Raw genomic sequence first — 23,151 nt, 5'->3', positions numbered from 1 at the left:
GTTATGTCTGTGTTTCTTGTATTTGTGATTTTAGTTATCTGCTCTCAGCTGTACAGCACTTTGGTCAACATGGGTTGTTTTTAAAATGTGCTATGTAAGTAAATTTAACTTGACTTGATTTGCTACAGACCAGGCTGCCGGCACCTCACCTGTCACTAATGATGAATCCATTATCTCAGCATCTCATACTTGGGAGGTTAACAATCAAGGATTAGATTATGAGGACACGCAGTCCTCTTTTATTGTCATTTGGTAATGCATGCATTAAGAAATGATACAATGTTTTTCCAGAATGATATCAGAGACACATGACAAACCAAGACTGAAAAACTGACAAAAACCACATAATTATAACATATAGTTACAACAGTGCAAAGCAATACCGTAATTTGATAAGAACAGGACATGGGCACGGTAAAGTCACAGAGTCTCTCGAAAGTCCCATCACCTCACGCAGACGGTAAACCTCCAGCGCTGCAAACTTGCCGATGCAGCATTCCAGAAGCATCCGACCACAGTCCGACTCTGAGCCTCCGACCAGCTCCCCGTCACCGATGCACCGAGCACCATCTCTGCCGAGCGCTTTGACCCCGGCCCTGGCAACAGGCAATAGGCAAGGCCGAGGATTTGGTGCCTTCCCTCCAGAGATTCTCGATCGCACAGTAGCAGCGGCAGCGAAGCAAGCATTTCAGAAGTTACTCCAGATGTTCCTCCGTGCCTCTTCAGGTCTGTCTCTATCAAATCAAGATTGTGCACGGTGTCCTACTTCACAGATATGATATCAATTCGGAACGGCCGCGCGCACTGCGTCATGCCCCCATCTTGTCCTCCCTCCTGGATAGACATTGGTTTGAAAGTACCGGCAGGTAGGCAGAGAGGGTGGGGAGGCTCTGTTGGTAAAAAAAAATGAAATCAAATCCTTAGAAAGAGGTGACAGAGGAATGGAAGATGTTGAATCCTTGTGGGTAGAATTTAAAAACTGCAAGTTGAAAAAAGACACTGTTGGGAGTTATGTGCAGGCCTCCGAACAGTAGACAGGATGTTGGTCAGAAATTTCAACAGGTAATGGAAAAGGCATGCATTAAGGGCAATATTATGATCGTGATGGCATATTTCAACATGCAAGTATATTGGGAAAATCAGGTTGGTGCTGGATCCCAGCAAAGGGAATTTGTAGCATACCTATGAAATAGCTTTATAGAGCAGCCTATGGCTGAGCTCACCAGGAAAAAAGCATTTCTGGATTGAGTGTTGTGTAATGAACCCAGTTTGATTAGGGAGCATAAAACAAAGAGACCCTTAAGAGGCAGTCATCGTAATATCATAGAAATCCTCGTGCAGTTTGAGAAGGAGAAGATCAAGTCAAATGCATCATTATTACAGTGGAATAAAGGGAATTACAGAGGCATGAGAGAGGAGCTTGCCAAAGTTGAATGCAAGTGGACACTGGCAGAGATGATGACAGAACAGCAATGGCAAGAAGTGCATCCAGCTGCAGCTTCGAACACTCAATGTAAAGAGTTGGAGCTGGAACTGGAGGAATTCTGGATCATTCGGGAGGCTGAGGGGGTGATAGACAGGGTGTATAGAGAGGTAGTTACACCCAAGGTAAAACAACACAGGAAACTGGGTGACAGTCAGGAGGGTGAGCAGCCAATGCAGAGTACCCCTGTGGCCATCTCCCTCAAAAACAAGTAATTCACTTTGGATACTGTTGGAGGGATGTCCCAGCAGAGGAAAGTCACAGCAGTCAGGTCTCCAGCACTGAGTCTAGCTCTGTAGCTCAGAAGGAAAGGGTGGACAAGAGGTGAGCTGTGGTTAAAGGAGATTCTTTAGTTAGGGAACAGAAAAGTGGCTCTGTGGATGAGAACAGGATCCTAGGTTGGTATGTTGCCTTCTGGGTGCCAGAATCCAAGGCATCTCAGGCAGAGTTCTAAACATTCTTAAATGGGAGGGTGAGCAGCCAGAGGTCATGGTCCATATCGATCCAAATGACATACATATGTAGGAAGAGGGACGAGGTTTGTCAAAGTGAGCTCAGGATGTCAGGTGCAAAGTTCAAAGACAGGACCTCCAGGGTTGTGATCTCAGGATTGCTACTCGTGCCATGTGCTGGTGAGGCCAGAAGTAGGAAGATCATAGAGTTTAACATGTGACTAAGGAGTTGGCGTAGGAGGGAGGGCTTCAGATTTTTGGGATCATTGTGCTCTTTCCGAGGGAAGGTAAATCTAAAACAAAGGGGCAGTTTGTACCTAACCTGGAGGGGGACAAATATCCCAACAGAAAGGTTTGGTCGTACTGCATGGGAGAGTTTAAACTAGAGTTTCAGGCAGATGAGAATCAGGATGCCAGAGCAGATAGTGGAGTGGTTCTGGAGACATTGTTAAGAACTCAGACAAAATCAGGAAGCAAAAGGTTGATCATGGGGGGGACTATTGTTCTGAGTTGTGCCTATTACAATGCAAGAAGTTTTGTAGGAAAGACAGGTGAGCTCAGGGCATGGATCAGCATGTGGAATTATGTTATTGTTGTCATTAGTGAGACTTGGTTCGAGGAGCAGGTCTGACAGCTCAATATTCTGGGGTTACACTGTTTTTGACGTGATAGTGTGGGAGGGATGGCTTTACTCGTCAGGGAAAATGTCATGGCAGTGCTCAGTCAGGACAGGCTGAAAACTCATCCAGTGGGTGGAACTGAGAAATATGAAACGTATGACCATGTTAATGGGGCCATATTGCAGACCACCCAACAGTTTGCATGATTTAGAGGAACAAGTTTGTAAAGAGATCACAAACTTGCAAGAAATATAAAGTTGCGATACTATGTAGATGTTTTTAACTTTCCATGCATTGACTGGGACTCCCAGACTGTAGCGGGGCTAGATGGGATAGAGTTTGTCCAGTGTGTTCAGTGCATGCAATCTTCAATGAAAGAGTGTGGGACACTTGATCTCCTATTAGGGAAAGGGACAGGGCTGGTGGCAGAAGTTTGCGTTGGGGAACACTTTGCATCTACTGATCATAATCCCATTAGTTGAAACATAATTATAGAAAATGATAGGTCTGCTGCTCGGGTTGATATTCTATATTGAAGAAAGGCCAATTTTGGTGGTATGAGAAAGGATCTGGCAAGTGTGGATTGGGACAGGCTGTTCTCTGTCAAAGGTGTACTTGGTAAGTAGGAGACTTCAAAAATAACATTTTGAAAGCACAAAGCATTTATGTGCCTGAAAGAATAAAAGGGAAAGATAACAGGTTTATGGCACTTTGCTTTTTGAGAGATATACTGAGGTCCTGATGAAGAAGAATAAAGAGTCATGCCAGGTACAGGCAGGTGGAAACAAATAAGGGACTTGAGGAGTACAAGAAATGCAAGCGAACACTTAAGAAAGGGATCAGGAGGGCTAAAAGGCATGAGGTTGTTCTAGCAGACAAAGTGAAGGAAAATCCTAAGGGATTCTACAGATAACTAAAGAGCAAAAGGATTGCTAGGGACAAAATTGGTCCTCTGGAAGATCAAAATGGTGATCTGTGTGTGGAGCCTAAAGAGATGGTGGAAAGCTAAAATGGATCTTTTGCATCTGTATTTCCTCAGGAGATGGACACAAAATCTGTAGAAGTGAGGCAAAGTAGCAGCAAGGTCACGGACCCTACACAGATTATAGATAAGGAGCTGTTTGCATTCTTGAGGCAAATCAAGGTGGACAAATCCGCATGGCCATACAGGGTGTTCCCTGAACCCTATAGAACCAAGTGCAGGAATCGCAGGGGCCCTAGCAGAGATGTGTAAATCATCCTTAGTGACAGGTGAAGTACTGGAGGATTGGAGGATAGCTAATGTTGTTCTGCTGTTTAGGAAAGGCTCAAGGAAATTATCGGCCGGTGAGCCTGACATTAGTAGTGGTAAAATTATTGGAAAGTATTCCAAGGGATCAGATATACGAGCATTTGGATAGACAGGGAGTGATTAGGGATCGTCAGCATGGCTTTGAACGTGGTAGTTCATGTTGTTACATTGGCTTTCGTTGATCAAAGTTTTCAGTACAAGGGTTGGGATATTACGTTGAAGTTGTACGAGACGTTGGCAAGGCTTAGTTTGGAATATTGTGTTCAGTTTTGGTCACCTACGACAGGAAAGATGGAAACAAGGTTGAAAGAGCACAGAGAAAATTTACAAGGGTGTTGCCAGGTCTGGAGGACCTGAGTTATAAGGAAAGATTGAATTGGTTATAACTATATTCCCCAGAATTTAGAAGATTGAGGAGATATTTGATAAGGTATACAAAGTTATGAGGGGTATAGATGTGCAAAATGCAACCAGGCCTTTTCCATTGAGGTTGGGTGAGACTACAACTAGAGGTCATTGCTTAAGGGTGAAAGGTGAAATGTTTAAGAGGAACGCAAGGGGAAACATCTTTACTCAGAGGGCTGCGAGAGTGTGGAACAAGCTTCCAGAGCAAGGGGTGGATACGATTTTGATTTCAATGTTGAAGAGATGTTTGGACAGGTACATGGCTGTTAGGGGTACAGAGGGCTAAGGTCTGGGTGCAGGATGCTGGAACGGGGCAGTTTAAATGGTTTGGCACTGACTAGATGGGTCGCAGGGCCAGTTGTGCTCTGTGTTTTTCTATGATCCTGTGACTCTATCTGCCTAGTCCCATCACCCTGCACTCTCATCCATGTACACATATAAATTTCTCTTTAATGTTGAAATGGACCCCACATCCACATCTTACACTGTCTCGGAATAACATAGGCCAATTATTATTGGCTGTTGGTGTTTCACAGGGCTTGGTATCGGGACCAGTCCTTTTTACAGTAAATGTCAATCATTTTGATGACAGAATTGATGGCTTTATTGTCAAGTTTACAGATGAAACAAAGATAGGTGGAGGGGCAGGTAGTGCTGACGAACCAGGGAGTTTGCAGAAGGACTTGGACAGATTGGGAGAACAGGCAAAGCAGTAGTAGATAGAATATTGTGTAAGGTAGTGTATGATCAAGTACTTTGATAGAAGGAATAAAGGCATAGAATATTTTCTCAATGGGGAGAAAATTCAAAAATCAGGAGGTGGAAAGAGACGTGGGAGTCCTTGCACAGGATTCCCTAAATCCCTTGTGCAGGGATTCTACCACTGTGTGTGTTGCTTCGGAATCTGTAAAGGTTAATTTGCAGATTGAGTTGATTGTAAGAAAGGCAAATACAATAAATGCATTCATTGCAGGAGGATGAGAATATAAGAACAAAGACAGGACACTGAAGCTTTATAAGGTATTGGTCAGCCAACATCTGGAGTATTGTGAGCAATTTTGGGCCCCTTATCGAAGATGTGCTGGCATTGGATAGGTTCCAGAGAAGCTACACGAGAATGATTCCAGGAATGGAAGGGTTAACATATCAGAAGCATTTGATGGTTCTGGGCCTGTACTCACTGGAGTTTAGAAGAAAGAGAAGAGAGATTGATGATGGTAGGGCAGTGGATATTGTCTACATGGATTTTAGTCAACTCTTCAAATGTGAAGAGGTTAGGTTACAACTTTACAGCTCTGTATAGGCCACATCTGAAGTATTGCACACAGTTCTGGTCAATCCACTCGAGGAAGGATGTTGAGTCTTTGGAGAGAATATAGAAGAGGTTCACCAGAATGCTGGCTGGTTTAGAGAGCATGTTGTGAAGGTGAAATAGGGTAGGTTCAAGGGGAATGCGAGGAGAAAGTTTTTTGTCTCAGAGTGGTGGATGACTGGAATACGCTGCCTGGTATAATGGTAGGGGCAAATACATTAGAGATTTTTCAGAGACATTGGGATAGGCACATGGGTGTAAGAAAGATGGAGGGATATAGGCATTGTGTTGGTAAGAGAGATTATTGTTTGGGTGTTTTTGATTCGCTTTTTAGCTGGTTTAGAATAACACTGTGGGAAAAGTGTCCTTTTCCTGTGTTGTATTTTCTGTGTTCAATGTTATAATATGGGTGGATCTCATTGAAACCTGTTGAAGATTGAATGGGCAGACAGAGTGAATACAGAGAGGATGTTTCCTACAGTTGGTGAATCTAGGACCAGAGGACACAGCCTGGGTTCTGCTCACGGCAATGGTGATTGGCTCCAGAGAATTGACGTCATTGTGCAGCCCAACCTATTTCACCCCTGTGATGAGCTTCACCTGTGGCCCCATTGGGCCTGTCTCGCTGGTGATTGGCTCATCCCCTGTGACATAGTGAAGGGATCCACGCCAGCTCTCACCTTTCGCCCATGGGTGGTCCTTCAGCAACAATATCAGCTGTTGGCTCCAGCGGACTGCCCTCATCCATTGCCTGACCTGCAACGTCATCACTGATTGGCTCATATTCAATAATCCCACTCATTGGGGGAAATAGGGAAACAAGGGATTCCGAACCCATCTCTGGCATACCAACCCTGTTTGAGGACAGTGACCATGATGAGGATTGGGCACCCACCGCAACACACCCCCCCACCCACCCCCGCATCTTACCAGGGGCCAGGTGCACCCAGTGCTCCCAAAACCCAATCCTCCCAGTATTCAGATACGGTGGCCGCTCGGGTAAAACAGCGGCAGCAGGGAACGGGAGGCCTCTCTACCCTGAGATCCATAAAGGGAATACCGAGGACTGTTCCGAGACGGGGACGGAAGAATCCAATAAAACCCCAGAGTTAACGGCTCCACCAAGACAATTGCCCACCCGAATGCTGCCCAGTCCACAAGCAGTGGAGGAGGGACAGCCCTCCGTGATCCCTGTGTATGCACCCTGGAAGCCTCAAGAAATGATAATGATCATGAATCAGGCCTCAGGTAGAAAAACAACCAGCACAGTTTGCTCAGTATGTCAGCAGTACTATACACATGTATAAGGTGACCCTGCAAGATTTATTCGATCTCTGCTGCATGATTCTCTCAGCTGATGAGGGTGAAAATGGAAGGCAGAATTAAGATACCACAATGAGAATGAACAGACAGACCAGATTATCCAAGCCTTGGAAAGGGCTCTCCAGCAACCTGTAAACATCACTAAAGTACTTGAATCCAAACCTAAGCCTGGGGAATCGGGACCAGACTATTGTGAGCTATTTGTGGCCTGCTACAGCACTTTCGCAGGAGACCAGGCCTTTGATAATGGGAATCCGTCCCCCCAGTTTAATGCCTTACTACTCCAATGATTACCCACTAAGTCAGCCAACATGATTACAACAAATAATATGGATTGGCCTGACAATGACCGAAATCGAATGCGAGGAGCTTTGACATATCATTGGGACCCGGCTTCTGAATTCTGATCAACCCCGAAGGGAGACTGGCAAGATTTGCATGCGGGCCAGCTCCCATACTGGAAGATGGGACATCTGGTAAGACACTCTATTAATATTTACCGAACCCAGGATGTTGTACCCCATCTCTGGGCAATTTCGGACCATGAAGTCGGCCACACCAACTGCCCCCCTGTCCAGATCACCGTGAAAGAAGGACAGACTCCCCCATCCATTCCACAATACCCCCTCAAACCCGAGGCAATACAAAGGGTGCAGTTGTTAGTTGACTCCCTTTTGGCACAAGGAATCTTGATCCCTTGCACCTCTCCATGCAATACACCTATCTTCCCGGTACCTAAACCAGGAAGCAAGGACTGGCACCTCGTCCAAGATTTGCACAAAATAAATGAGATTGTGGCTGCTCTCCATGCTCTGGTTCCGAACCTCGCAACGATCCTGAGTCACATACCAGCTACTGCCCTGGTATTTACTATCATTGACCTATAGCACGCATTTTTCGCTGTCCCTTTGCACCCGGATTCTCAATATTTATTCGCATTTACCTATCAGGGATGTCAGTAAACTTGGACGCATCTACCCCAAGGATTTGTACATTCTCCCACACTCTTCTCACAGACGCTCCAGAAGCAGTTACGTGATCTCCAGTTGCCTGGCAACTCTACTACAGTCCAGTATGTGTATGACTTATTACTGGCAAGTGACATTTTGAAGAGTTGTGAAACTCCTACTAAACTTTTTGCATTCATTGGGATACATTATTCCACCCCACAAAGTAAAGCGATCACAGCCCGAGGTAAAATTCTTGGGCATCCTGATAAGTGTGGCAGAGCGGCGCCCCACAGAAGATCGGATAACACCCATTGTAAATACTCCCCCACCTACTACCCCGAGACAGATGCGAGCCTTCTTGGGGCTCCTGAATTTCTGTCGGCAATGGATTCCTCACATCGCCACTCACACCAAGCACCTGACCCCCCTCGCTTCATCAAACTCACCATCTGCTTGCTCGCTTACAGACACACAGCTGGAAGCTTTCAATGAGCTAAAGGAGAGCCTCATTCGAGCACCAGCTCTTGGTCGCCCACTCTATGACTGACCATTCCAGCTCTACGTAACCGTAAAGGAAGAATGTGCTACTGCAGTGTTCAGACAGGAAGCGTCCAGTAGCCTATTACTCAAACAAGCTTGATCCCGTAGCTGGGGGAGTACCTTCATGCATACAAGTACTTCCAGCCAACTACGTTTTAGTAACAGCAGCATCCAACATAACATTGCACCAACTTGTAACTGTCCTGACACCCCACTCATTGGTAGAATTGTTGACCTCTCAGCAGACCAGTATCTCATTCAAGCACGACAGAATCGATATGAAACAGCTCTACTAACTAATCCATTGCTTACTTTCTCTCACTGCACAATGCTTAATCCCACTACCTTCCTAACTGACCTTCAAAGCATACCTCCTCTCCACAGCATGATTGTGTGCTTAGAAATCATCTTTTCACTACCGCTCGAGAGGATCTAACTGACCAGCCCCTTGCAGATGCAGACTTGACATTTTATGTGGATGATAGCTCTTTTGTGGATCCAGCAGGGAAACGATGTTCTGGCTTTGCGATAGTGACGTCAGTGAAGTAGTTGAGCAGGCCTCTTTTGAAGCAGCTGTCTCAGCCCAGAAGGCTGAGCCGTTTGCTCTGACTCGTGCCTGTATCCTAGTAACAGACAGAAGTACAAACATTTACACAGACTCTCGTTATGCATTTAGAGTTACACATGACTACGGGGCTCTCTGGGAACATCGGAGATTTCCGACTTCCTCTGGCCACCCCATTAGTAATGTCACCTTTGTAGACAACTTACTCACTGCTCTACAGCTACCTCGAGTTTTGGCTATCATTAAATGTGCAGCCCACACCCGCATGTTTGACTGGGTCTCTAAAGGCAGTTCTTTAGCGGATGAGTCAGTGAAGAGTGCGGTACAATCCTCGTTGGTTGTAGTCCCCTCAGGTTCACGTCATGCAACCTACCACGACTCAATCAGAATGGGTACGCCAGACATGCGGGAGGTACGTACCTTTCAGGGAGACCCCTCTGAGGTGGATCATCCCAGCGGGACAGGTTTGTGTTCCCACACAGTTTTTACCAATATTGGTCGATTATATACATAATTGTACACACCTGGGAAAGGAGGGAATGGTTGGTAACCTGTACCCTACACACCAGGTACGACTCCCTTGCCAGGTGGACTTTCCTCATGTCTACAAGTTGATTTTATTGATTTGCCTGGAATACATTGCTATAGATACTGCTTAGTTATTATAGATGTATGGGGCTTACTGTGTATAAATATACAGCTGTAACCTGAGGGAGCGGGTCCACTTGTCAGATGGTGGCAGTACTTAGGTGCCTTCCCTTTGACAACTGAGTCTCAAACTCCTGCAGGAAGGTGCACAATAAACTGGAAATTATAAGAAGCTGGTCTCCCGAGTTTTATTCAGATTCCACTTTAACACCACAGTGCTGCCGATTGGCTCATACAATGGGTCAGCCATGACACAGCCAATTATCTGGCCCAACAACTTGAACCGGGTCAATGACAGCCAGCCGTTTAAATGGTTAGTCGTACCATACTCAACCTTTTGATTCCAGACCTTGTCTGAGGACTTAACAACCCGTTTTAAACACTTCCCCAAGGTCACCCATCATCTGTTGCATTCCAACAATTAAAGACCTCGCCTGGTCAATCTCTCCATGTAACTAAGGCCTTCTCCTTGTAAATCTCCTCCGCACTCTTCCCAGATTAACCATATTAAGTCTTCTTAATCTTTCAATCTTTCCTTTAAAAGGATGCCCAAAACTGTACATAGTACTCCAAGTGTGGCCTCACCAGTGATTTATACAACTGCAACATAATATCCCTGCTCTAATGCCCAAATGAATACTAGCATGCTAAATGCTTTCTTTCACCACCCTGTGTACCTGTGAAGCTGCTTTCAATGGACAATGCATTTGTACTTCTAGGTTCCTCAGTTCCACTAAATTCCCCAGTGCCCTGCTGGTCATAATATGTTCCATGTCACTTTGACACCCACCCCAGACATTATTTCTTCTCCTTTCCATTGGGCAGAACGTACAAAAACCTGAAAGCAAGTCCTACAAAGCTGAAGGACAGCTTCCACTGCACTGTTATAAGTCCATTAAGTGGTTCTTGGATATGATAAAATGGACACTTGCCCTCACAGTCTACCTCATTATGATCTTGTACCTTCTTGTCTACCTGTGCAGCACTTTGACACTTTATTCTGTTATTATTTTATCTTCTTCTACCTTAATGTACCGTGCAACGATTTGAGTGTATGAACAGTATACAGGACAAGGTTTTCATTATGCAGTATGCAGGACAAGGAGCCTACTGGGCTTAAACATCTCCCTCTGCAAATGGATCCTGGACTTCCTCACAGGGAGACCTCAGTCAGTCCGGATTGGAAGCAACATCTCCAACACCATCACACTGAGCACGGGGACCCCCCAGGGCTGTGTGCTCAGTCCACTGCTGTTCACTCTGCTGACCCACGACTGTGCTGCAACACACAGCTCGAACCACATCGTCAAGTTTGCTTATGACGCGACCATGGTGGGTCTCATCAGCAAGAACAATGAGTCAGCATACAGAGAGGTGGCGCAGCGGCTAACGAACTGGTGCAGAGCCAACAACCTGTCTCTGAATGTGAACAAAAGAAAACAGATGGTTGTTAACTTCAGGAGGACACGGAACGACCACTCTCCGCTGAACATCCACGACTCCTCTGTAGAGATCGTTAAAAGCACCAAATTTCTTGGTGTTCACCTGGCGGAGAATCTCACCTGGTCTCTCAATACCAGCTCCATGGAAAAGAAAACCCAGCAGCGTCTCTACTTTCTGCGAAGGCTGAGGAAAGTCCACATTCTACAGAGGTTGTATTGAGAGCATCCTGAGCAGCTGTATCACCGCCTGGTTCGGAAATTGCACCATCTCAGATCGCAAGACCCTGCAGCAGATAGTGAGGTCAGCTGAGAAGATCACCGGGGTCTCTCTTTCTGCCATTAGAGACACTTACACCACATGCTGCATCCGTAAAGCAAACAGCATTATGAAGGACCCCACACACCCCTCATACTAACTCTTCTCCCTCCTGTCATCTGGCAAAAGGCACTGAAGCATTCGGGCTCTCACGACCAGACTACGTAACAGTTTCTTCCCCCGAGTCATCAGAATCCTCAATACCCAGAGCCTGGACTGACACCAACCTACTGCCCTCTACTGTGCCTATTTGTCTTGTTTATTATTTATTGTAATGCCTGCACTGTTTTGTGCACTTTATGCAGTCCTGGGTAGGTCTGTAATCTAGTGTACTTTTGTGTTGTTTTTTTACCTAGTTTAGTGTAGTTTTTGTATTGTTCATGCAGCACCATGGTCCTGAAAAACGTTGTCTCGTTTTTACTGTGTATTGTACCAGCAATTATGGTCGAAATGACAAAAAGTGACTTGACTTGACTTCATTGCATCTCAGTTCGTGGGACAATAGTAAATCAATTAACCAATAATTTTACACACCTCTACAAGATCCCTCATTGTTCTCCTCAACCCAAGGAAGATAGAGTCAACATGTTCAAACTCCCTCCACAACTCAGTCCCAGCAACATCACTAGAAATCTCCTTTGCCCTCTTTCCAGTGTAAGGATATCACGGGGTTTTGCAGGGACCATTCACTTTGGACTCCCAGATCCACTCCCATCCACTACCCTCCCCCTCTATTACACACTTCCCCTGCAACTGCAACATCCTCATAAGTGAAATATTGAAAGTAGGAACTAACACGTTTAGGGAACCTTGGTTTTCCAGTGATGTTGAGGCCTAGGTTTAGAAGAAGGAATGACTGATCAGGTGTAGGCAATATGAATCAAATGAGGTGTTGAAGGAGTGTAAGGTGTTTAAGGGCTTTACCAAAATTATCAGCAACCTCAGGCTCAGCACTGATGCCAACAGAGTCTCAGTTCTGATTCAAGATTCAAAGTACATTTATTATCAAAGTATGTACAAAATATCCAACCTTGAGATTTGTCTGAATTCACTTTTACTTTTCCTCAGGGAAGCGGTCTTAGTCCCCTGCTATTCTCCTTATACATGCTCTCCTTTGGAGACTTCATTAGAGAGCATAAACTTGATTTCCACAGTTATGTAGATGACACACAATTGTATATCTCAGATGAGCCTGATGCACCTTATCTTCCCTGTCTTCTGGTATGGCTGCAATAAACAAATGGATGAGCAATAATTTCAGAACAATAAATGAAGATAAAACTGAAACACTTTTAGTTGGTCCCAAAGCCAAAACAGATATACTTCTTGATAAACTTGGGAACTTGGTTCCCCTGGGTGTTATCCTTGACTCAGATTTGAATTTTTAATCCCACATAAAGAAAGTAACCAAAGCAGCATTTCTATACTTTACAAATATTGCAAAGGTACACCCATTTCTGTCATGTAATGAAGCTGAAAAACTAATTCATGCCTTTATATCAAATAGATTGGATTACTGCATTGCAATTTTTAAGTGGACTTCCAAAGCAATCTTTTGACAAACTACAACTCAGTCATAACACTACTGCTGGACTTTTAACTGAAACCAGGATGAGAGAGCATATCACTCCTGCCCAACCTGCTCTGCATCAGCTTCCTGAATTTTTTTTAAGAATTGAACTTAATGTTCTCCAACTTGTTTTTAAATTTCTCAATGTTCTGGGAGCAGAGCACATCGCAGAATCATTTTCGTTTTTATAAACCTGCTCGAGCTCTTCGGTCTTCGTTCAACAGTCTCTTAAATTTAAACAACCTCCCTCAAAAGAGAATTGGCAGGTCAGTTTTATTGAACAATGCTCCTGAACTGTCAAATTAAATCTTAAAAGCATGAGGGATGCACATTCAGCTGACACCAGCTCAAACTCTACTAATTTAGCAACACACACAAAATGCTGGTGGAACGCAGCAGGCCAGCCAGCATCTATAAGAAGAGGTACAGTCGACGTTTCGAGCCGAGACCCTTCTTCAGGACGAACTGAAAGAAGAGATGGTAAGAGATTTGAAAGTGAGAAAGGGAGGGGGAGATCCAAAATGATAGGAGAAGACAGGGGGTGGGGGGGAATAAAAATAAATAAGGGATGGGGTAAGAAGGGGAGGAGTGGCATTAACGGAAGTTAGATAAATCCATGTTCATGCCATCAGGTTGGAGGCTACCCAGACAGAATACAAGGTGTTGTTCCTCCAACCTGAATGTAGCTTCATCTTGACATTAGAGGAGGCCATGGATTGACATATCAGAATGGGAATGGGACATGAAATTAAAATGAGTGGCCACTGGGAGATCCTGCTTTCTCTGGCAGACAGAGCGTAGGTGTTCAGTGAAACGGTCTCCCAGTCTGTGTCGGGTCTCACCAATATATAGAAGGCCACACCGGCAGCACCGGACGCAGTATATCACACCAGCCGACTTCACAGGTGAAATGTTGCCTCAGCTGGAAGGACTGTCTGGGGCCCTGAATGGTGGTGAGGGAGGAAGTGTAAGGGCAGGTTTAGCACTTGTTCCGCTTACTAGGATAGGTGCCAGGAGGGAGATCGGTGGGAAGGGATATGGGGAACAAATGGACAAGGGAGTCACGTAGGGAGCGATCCTGCAGAAAGCAGAAAGAGGTGGGGAGGGAAAGATGTGCTTGGTGGTGGGATCCCGTTGGAGGTGGCGGAAGTTACGGAGAATTATATGTTGGACCCGCAGGCTGGTGGGGTGGTAGGTGAGGACAAAGGGGAACCTTATCCTAGTGGGGTGGCGGGAGATTGGGGTGAGAGCAGATGTGCGTGAGGTGGGAGAGATGTGTTTGAGAGCAGAGTTGATGGTGGAGGAAGGGAAGCCCCTTTTTTTCAAAAAGGAAGACACCTCCTTCGTCCTGGAATAAAAAGCCTCATCCTGAAAGCAGATACGGCGGAGACAGAGGAATTGCGAGAAGGGGATGGCATTTTTGCAAGAGACAGGGTGGGAAGAGGAAGTCCAAGCAGCTGTGAGAGTCCGTAGGCTTACAGTAGACATCAATAGATAAGCTGTCTCCAGAGACAGAAAGATCAAGAAAGGGGAGGGAGGTGTCAGAAATGGACCGGGTAAATTTGAGGGCAGGGTGAAAGTTGGAGGCAAAGTTAATGAAGTCAACAAGCTCAGCATGCATGCAGGAAGCAGCGCCTATTAATTTAGCCTTACTTTTAATTAATAGCTTTTTGTCTTTTAGTTTCATTTTCTACTATAAAGCATTTGGAACTACATTGTTTGTTTGAAAAGTGCTCTGCAATTCAATTTGGCCAGATCTGTAAATAACATTTATCATCCTTGAGCCAATCGTACCAGCTCGTTTGGATGATCTGGGGTTCGGGGAGTAATGGAGGGGGAGGGAGCAGAGGGATCGCCATCTGAGCCATTCCCATCTGCCTGCATTTGGCCTGTAGCTCTCTAAACCCTTCCTATCCATCAACCTGTCTGAGTGTCTTTTAAATGTTGTTAGTGTATGTACCTGCCTCAACCAAATTCTCTGGCAGCTTGTCCCATATTTGGACCTCTTGCTCAGTTAATAATTTTTCCCTCGGGTCCCTATTAAATCTCTCTATCACCTGAAACTCCTGCTCTCTGGTTCCTGATTCCCCAACCGTTGGGAAAGACCATGCGCATTCACTCTCTCTGTGCCCCTCATGGTTTTATACACCTGTATAAGGTCACCCCTCATCCTCCAAGGCAAAGGTCCAAACCTGCCCAATCTCTGTACATAACTCAGTCCCATGAGAGCCAGCAACAGTCTCGTAAATCTCCTTTGACTTGTTCCAGCTTAATGGCATCTTTGCGAGAGAAGAGCGACCAACACTGAACACAATACTTCAGGTGCAGCTTCGCTAATTTCTTCTTCAATTAAAACATAAAACCAGAAAACATTAGGCTTCTCGGCCCATCAAGTCTGCTCTTGTCATTCCATCATGGCTGCTTGATTCTCCCTCTCAACCCTATTCTCCTACCTTTTCACTGTAACCTGACAAACCAAAAACCTATCAACCTTGGCTTCTGTTAGAATGTTTTTTAGGTCAGCACATATGGCAAATAATTTCAGCAACTGACTTTCAGCCACCAGTCTTCAGATACTCATATGAACTGTGGATTAAATCTAAAATACAGCTCCAAGGTTCCTAAGAACTGTGAACCACAGTTATTTGGAAGACCAGACAATGCTGATTAACATTCACTATATGTCTGTGGTGCGGGTGTGCAGTGGGAGGTGTGAAGTTTGTGTGTAGTTCAAAGAAAGCATTGTGGATGCATTGTAAATAGAGAATTTTCCTTTGATTTTTAGCGCATAAAATGTCATGTAGCATTGGGTCAGACAGATAACTGTCCTCTGACAGGCTCTCCATCTGATGTCTGCTGTATCTCATTTTGTTGAATAGAGAGGCTGCTGAATATTTAGCAGTACTTCTCTCCAGTGACTTTGTCCACGCCACAATTGGTGTCAGGAGTGGGATACCTTCTTGTAGCCCATTGTATGGATGATGATCTCAGCAGTCTAAGTGGGTGAGTATTTTTAAAATTAGCACTCTCACTTGGACTTGTTCAGATCGGTGGCTACAGGATCGCTACATATCATGAAAACAATGGAAAACTGAACTGGGAGATAAAAGTAATGTGCGTGCATGCACGTGCCTTTATGTAAGAAGCTAATCTTTGTGTGTTAATTTGGTTCGACGGGGCTACCAGTTGCAAAGTATGGTTCTTGAAGGGTCCAGATGCCAGTGGAGGAATGTACTCATTCCAGGAACCGTACTTCAGCAAGCATGTTTGTGAGTGTGTGTGCCTTGATGTAACTGATACAAAGGAACACAACAGGCTTCATGAGCTTAGAGGCACATCTGTGGCAGATTGCAGAGTACATTCTCTGCAGTTATAAGTATATAACTAGTATTTAACTAGTACCCTTTATTTATATTTTGTAGTGTGGGAATTTGTCTGGAGATATTTCAGGGAAATGTTTGACCTAGATATATCTGTTAGGATGGCAGCGATCGTGGTCAGGCAACATCAGGTCGAGAACCCTGAAGACCCAAGCCAGCTGTTGATCCTGACTATGGCTATTCATAAACCTTCCACCTCAGGGAGAAACACAGCATTTTGTCAGAATTGCCCTCGGTTAAAGTTACATGTGGGAATTCAGAATTATGGTGCAAACTCGAGGAATACTTTGCTTCAGTATTCACTACGGAAAAGGATATTGGCGATTGCAGGGATAACTTACAGTGGACTGAAAACCTTGAGCATACAGACATTAAGAAAGAGGATGTGCTGGAACTTTTGGAAAGCATCAAGTTGGGTAAGTCTCCGGGACCTTATGAGATGTACCTTAGGCTACGGTGGGAGGAGAGTGCTGAGTCTCTGGCAATGATCTTTGCATCATCAATGGGAACGGGAGATGTTCCAGAGGATTGGAGGGTTCCCTTATTCAAGAAAAGGTGTATAGATAGCCCAGGACATCATAGGCCAGTGAATCTTACTTCAGTGGTCGGTAAATTGACGGAGGAGATCCTGTGAGGCAACATTCATAAACACTTGGAAAGGCATATGATAGGGAATAGTCAGTATTGCTTTGTCTTATGAGCCTAACTGAATTTTTTCAGGATGTCACTAAACACATTGATGAAGGTAGAGCATATAGATGTAGTACATATGGATTTCAGCAAGGCATTTGACAAGGTACCCCATGCAAGGCTTATTGAGAAAGTAAGGAGGCATAGGATCCAAGGGGACCTTGCTTTGTGGATCCAGAATTGGCTTGCTCACAGAAGACAAAGACCAGTTGTAGACGGGTCATATTCTGCATGCAGGTCAGTGACCAGTGGTGTGCCTCAGGGATCTGTTCTGGGACCCCTAAGATTTTTATAAATTACCTGGATGAGGAAGGGGAGGGATGGGTCAGTAAATTTTCTGTGACTCAAAGGTTGGGGGGGTTGGGGGGTGTTGTAGAGCAGGGGTCCCCAACCTTTTTTGCACCATGGACCGGTTTAATATTGACAATATTCTTGTGGACCGGCCGACCGGGGCGGTGGGGGTGGGGATGTTCAAGTGGGGTTAACCTCACTTCAACATGTCTTTTACACTAAGGGTTGCCAACTTTCTCACTCCCAAATAAGGGACAAAAGTAGCAGTCAAATCCTGATGAAGGGTCCTGGCCCGAAACACCGACTGTACTTCTTCCTATAGATGCTGCCCAGCCTGCTGCGTTCACCAGCATTTTTTGTGTCTGTTGACGGGACACTTGTTTACCCCAAAAAAGACTACCATGACCATGAAGCCTGGCGCGGGCACCTGTGTGCACATGCATGCGTGCACATATGTGACGTGCACATTTGCGTACGTGCTGATTTTTCTTCCACAAAACGGTTTTGGCTTAATTTTCCTGACTACACTGTACATACATTATTTCTACTTTAGATAGGCTGTGTATTTATATCATTCCTGCCTTTGCTATATGTTAGTGTTATTTATTTTCAGTTTTGTGTGTTATTTGGTATGATTTGTTAGGTTATTTTTTGGGTCTGGGAACACTGAAATTTTTTTCCCATATAAATTAATGGCAATTGCTTCTTCGCTTTACGCCATTTCGGCACGAAAGGTTTCATAGGAATGCTCTACCTTAGCGGGGGGAAATATGGGACAAGGGCAGTCCCGGTAGGGACAAACCAATTCAGCCCAATATACGGGATGTCCCGGCAAATACGGGACAGTTGGCAACCCGATGTTCAAGATCAACAGTGCGTGACAGGGAATGAGGAAAGGTGCAGCTGACTCATATCGTTTCCTCGCGGCCCGGTAGCACATACTTTGCGGCCCGGTGGTTGGGGATTGCTGTTGTAGAGAGTGTGGAGGGCTGTCAAAGGTTACAGGGAGATATTGATAGAATGCAAAACTGGGCTGAGAAGTGGCAGATGGAGTTCAACCCAGATAAGTGTGGGACGGTTCATTTTGGTAGGTCAAATATGATGACAGAATATAGTATGACTGATAAGACTCTTGGCAGTGTGGACGATCAGAGGGATCTTGGGGTCCGTGTCCATAGGACACTCAAAGCAGCTGCGCAGGTTGACTCTGTGGTTAAGAAAACATACAGGGCAGTGGCCTGCATTAATCATAGGATTGAGTTTTGGAGCCCAGAGGTAATGTTGCAGCTATATAGGACCCTGGTCAGACCCCACTTGAAGTACTGTGCTCAGTTCTGGTTGGGGAGGAAGGATGGGGAAACCATGGAAAGGGTGCAGAGGAAATTTACAAGGATGTTGCCTGGATTGGGGAGCATGCCTTCTGAGAACAGGTTGGGTGAACTTGGCCTTTTTTCCTTGGAGCGACGGAGGGTGAGAAGTGACCTGATCGAGGTGTACAAGATGATGAGAGGCATTGATCGTGTGGATAGTGTGAGGGGATCCAGGAGTGTCCCTATTAACTGATTGAAGAGAGACAGAGAGACATTTGTCATTGATGGTTTGTTTGGGGGAGAGGAGGGGGGGAGAGGAGGGGGGGGAGGGGAGGGGGGGAGGGGGGGGGAGTGGGGGAGGGGGGGAGGGGGGGAGGGGGGGAGGGGGGGGGAGGGGGGGAGGGGGGGGAGGGGGGAGGGGGGAGGGGGGAGGGGGGAGGGGGGAGGGGGGAGGGGGGAGGGGGGAGGGGGGAGGGGGGGGAGGGGGGGAGGGGGGGGGAGAGGGACAGTTATTTACCACCGATATGTTGCTTTTGAAAGGACAGAGAGAGAGAGAGAGACGAAGATTAACGGTTGGACTGTCACTTTAAGGCATTGGAAGTAACTTTGGATTTTTACTGAGTTTGGAGTTGGAGACAGCACTGAGCAGCTTGTAAGTTGCTATGGTGACCGAAGGCGGTGTTATTTAATGGACACTTGATGTTATGATTTTCAGCAGGTTGTTGATATTTCTTCAAGGACTTGTTTGCCTGCTTGTGCATTTCTTCACAGACCAAGGAAGGAGGGACTCTTTGAATGACAGGTGATGCTCAGCACAAAGAAATAAATAGGTCAGATGATACAGACCTCAGACACATGATCTGGACACTGAATCAGCATTGTTGTGCCCGCAGAGAAAGTGGGTTTTGGAGGACCGATCAGGCGGATCGATACAAATTGCTATTCCAACGGTAAAGAAGGGGTTGACTGGTGGGGAGTTGTCTATGTGTCCACCCTTGCCGGGGTGATAGCTCCACCACAGGAAAACCGGTCCCCCTGGTTAAAGTCACAGTCGGTGACTTGTAAAGGATTTCGGAGGGCGACAAGAAGATCGACGGCATCAGCTCACTCTCTCTCTCTCCCCCCCACACATCACTACTCAACTAAATACCACGAACTGAAATTAACTTTACTCAACATCGTAAGACTGTATCTTTTTACCCCTAGACTTAAAGAAGCTTGGTTTTCATACATATATATTCCACACTTACTTTTATATATAATCATTGCTAACCTGTTTGATTTGTCTACATTTATATTGCTGTATTGCTTAGTTACTAATAAATATTATTAGTTTATAGCAATACTGGACTCCAAAGTGTTTTCCATCTCTGCTGGTTCTTTATTCCTGTCACGGGGTACGTGACAATAGTCAGAGGCTTTTTCCCAGGGCTGAAATAGCTAGCACGAGAGGGCACAGTTTTAAGGTGCTTCGAAGTGGATACAGAGGAGCTGTCAGGGGTAAGTTTTTTTTATACGAACTCAGAGAGTGGTGAGTGCATGGAATGGGCTGCCACCGATGGTGGTCGAGGCAGTTACGATTGGGTGTTTTAAGAAACGCCTGGACAGGTACATGGAGCTCAGAAAAGTAGAGGGCTAAGGGTAACCCTGGGTAATTTCTAAGGGAAGGACATGCTCAGCACAGCTTTGTGAGCCGAAGGGCCTGTATCGTGCTGTAGGTTTTCTCTGTTCTATGTTCTCAGATGGATGAGAGGATTTCCACAAGCCTAATGATTTACAGAAGTGTGCCACTGCAAAATGCCCTTTCAACAGCCCAAATGCTGATGGGTCGACACAAACACACTAACCTTCCAATGCATGAAAACATGTTGACACCTACAGGAGCAAACAAGGTCAAAATGTCTAAAGTGAAAGGGAAAGAAAAAGAGAAATGGTATCATGACAAGTCTACAAAAAGCCTACCAGTTCTGAAGCCTGGAGATCAAACTCAAATCCCAGTTCACAATTCTGGAACATGGTCCATGTCACGATACGTGCAAGAGGAAGTCACTCCACATTCCTACCAGATTCAGACAGAGCAGGAACACCTCTGAGAAAGAACCGTATGGATCTACGTCCACAGGCTCCAACCCATGGCTGTGATGTCACCTGTCAGGACACAAAGGGGTCAGCATTTGTTAAAGATGAACATGTTGATCAAAGTTCTCAGAAAAACACAAATTGTAACACAGCAAATGTAAGCAATACTCCTGGGGAAACAACTAGCAGACCAAAAGGAGCATTAAACCATCTCAGAGACTGACTGAAAGATGTTGAGTGGATAAGGAACTGTAGTTGCACATTACAATTGAAGTTGAAATGTTGAACAGCTGAAAATTCAGCAAAAATAAAGGAAAGAGACCAGTTATGGAATGTAGATATCTTTGTTGGAAAGGATTATTGCTCCTTGCAGGTTTATGAGGACAAAGTATTGTATTTGTTTGTCTTTCAAGAGTGGAAAGGAAAGATGTTTTATTATGTGTGCATAATAGAGAACTTCATTTCCCAGTGAGCAATACGAGGGGTTCACCCAGAACCTGAAGCTGTGATGGTGACCTGGTTGTGCACATTGGGATTGAGCAGCAGTCCAGTACTAAAATGTTCCAATGTTTGCAGACGCTAAGTTTGTCTTTATTAAGAACAAAAATAACAATAACTTTGATTCTCCTGGATTCTCAATCTCATATTCATTCACACACACACACACACACACCCTCTACCTTCGACAAAGCCATGCTGACTATTCCTGATCAGATTGTGCCTCTCCAAATGTTCATAAATCCTGCCTCTCAGGATCTTTTCCATCAACTTACCAACCACTGAAATAAGACTCACTGGTATATAATTTCTTGGGCTATCTCTACACCCTTTCTTGAATAAGGGAACAACATCTGCAACCCTCCAATCCTCCAGAATCTCCCCAAGCCCCATTGATAATGTAAAGATCATTGCGAGAGGCTCAGCAATCTCCTCACTCGCCTTCCACAATAGCCTGGGGTATATCTCGTCCGATCCAAGAGGCTGATCCAACTTGATGCTTTCCAAAAGCTCCAGCACATCCTCTTTCTTAACGCCTACATGCTCAAGCTTCTCAATCCGCTGCAAGTCAACCCTACAATCGCCAGGATCCTTTTCCGCAGTGAATACTGAAACAAAGTATTCATAAAGTACCTCAGCTATCTCCTCTGGTTCCATACACACTTTTCCAGTGTCACACTTGATTATTCCTATTCTCTTACCTCTTGCTCTTCACAGACTTGTAGAATGCCTTGGGGTTATCTTTAATCCTGCTCGCCAAGGCCTTCTCATGGCCCCTACTGCCTCTCCTAATTTCATGGCTTTTGCTTCCCCTTTATGCAAAGGCACCACATTTACATTCTTAGTTTAAAGCAAATTGCTTGGCTAGAAAGTCTGGCACCTTGTTTCCTTCAACCCCAACAAGGGCAGGGACCCATATGAAATGGATGCACAACCCTGCAGCCTCAACAGATGTTAAATGCATAAATGAAGATAAAACTGAAGCACTTTTAGTTAGTCCCAATGCCAAAACAGATCCACTTCTTGATAAACTTGGGAACTTGCTTCCTCTGTAAAATCAGAAGTAACAAGCTTGGGTGTTATCCTTGACTCAGATTTGAATTTTTAATCCCACATAATATAAGTAACCAGAGCAGCATTTCTACACCTTATAAATATTGCAAACGTATGCCCATTTCTGATAAGTAATGAAGCTGAAAAACTAATTCATGCCTTTATATCAAATAGATTTGGATTACTGCACTGCAATTTTTAACTGGACTTCCAAAGCATTTGATGGGTCCTGGGCATGCCAACCAATGAGGTCACTAAGTAGCTATCCTTCTGTGGACCAATGGGATTATTGGATCGGAGCCAATAGCTGATTCTGTTGCTGAAGGACCACCCACCGTCGACAGATGAGACTGGATAGGATCCCTTCGCTGTGTCACAGTTGATGAACCAATCAACAGTGAGACAGACCACGAGTCAATGGGGCTGCAGGAGGACCCAGGACCCATCAAAATTGAGTGAAATTGGTTGGACTGCATAATGACATCAAAGCTCTGGAGCCAATCACCATTACTGGAGGCACAACCTAACAGCCAATCGCAGGAGTCATTGCTGCAGAAACTGTTGGAGTTGAGAGTTCTGGGAATACTCACAGCCAAGGGCTTGGTCAACGAAGTTGGAGATGTTATTGTCCCACAGCCAATCACAGAAACCGGTCTGGAAGGATTTCTCAATGATATCAATATCCCAAAGCCAATCAGGCAATTCAATTTGGCCAGTTCTGTTAATAACATTTATCATCCTTGAGCCAATGGCACCAGCTCGTTTGGATGATCTGGGGTTCGGGGAGTAATGGAGGGGGAGGGAGCAGAGGGATCGCCATCTGAGCCATTCCCATCTGCCTGCATTTGGCCTGTAGCTCTCTAAACCCTTCCTATCCATCAACCTGTCTGAGAGTCTTTTAAATGTTGTTAGTGTATGTACCTGCCTCAACCA

The 23,151-nt window shown here is 45.2% G+C and overlaps 1 long non-coding RNA gene across 1 annotated transcript; it reads right to left on the bottom strand.

The window, feature by feature from the left end:
* Positions 1 to 848: 848 nt before the first annotated feature.
* LOC140191828 (uncharacterized) lies at positions 849 to 20,669 on the bottom strand. Its single transcript, XR_011883943.1, has 3 exons — positions 20,551 to 20,669; positions 12,378 to 12,574; positions 849 to 890 (listed from the first exon to the last, which is right to left on the bottom strand). It is a non-coding gene; the product is annotated as an uncharacterized lncRNA (long non-coding RNA).
* Positions 20,670 to 23,151: the final 2,482 nt, after the last annotated feature.

The sequence above is a fragment of the Mobula birostris genome, chromosome X, assembly GCF_030028105.1.
Source record: "Mobula birostris isolate sMobBir1 chromosome X, sMobBir1.hap1, whole genome shotgun sequence".
NCBI lineage: Eukaryota > Metazoa > Chordata > Chondrichthyes > Myliobatiformes > Myliobatidae > Mobula > Mobula birostris.
This window is presented reverse-complemented; position numbering and strand designations above follow the sequence as displayed.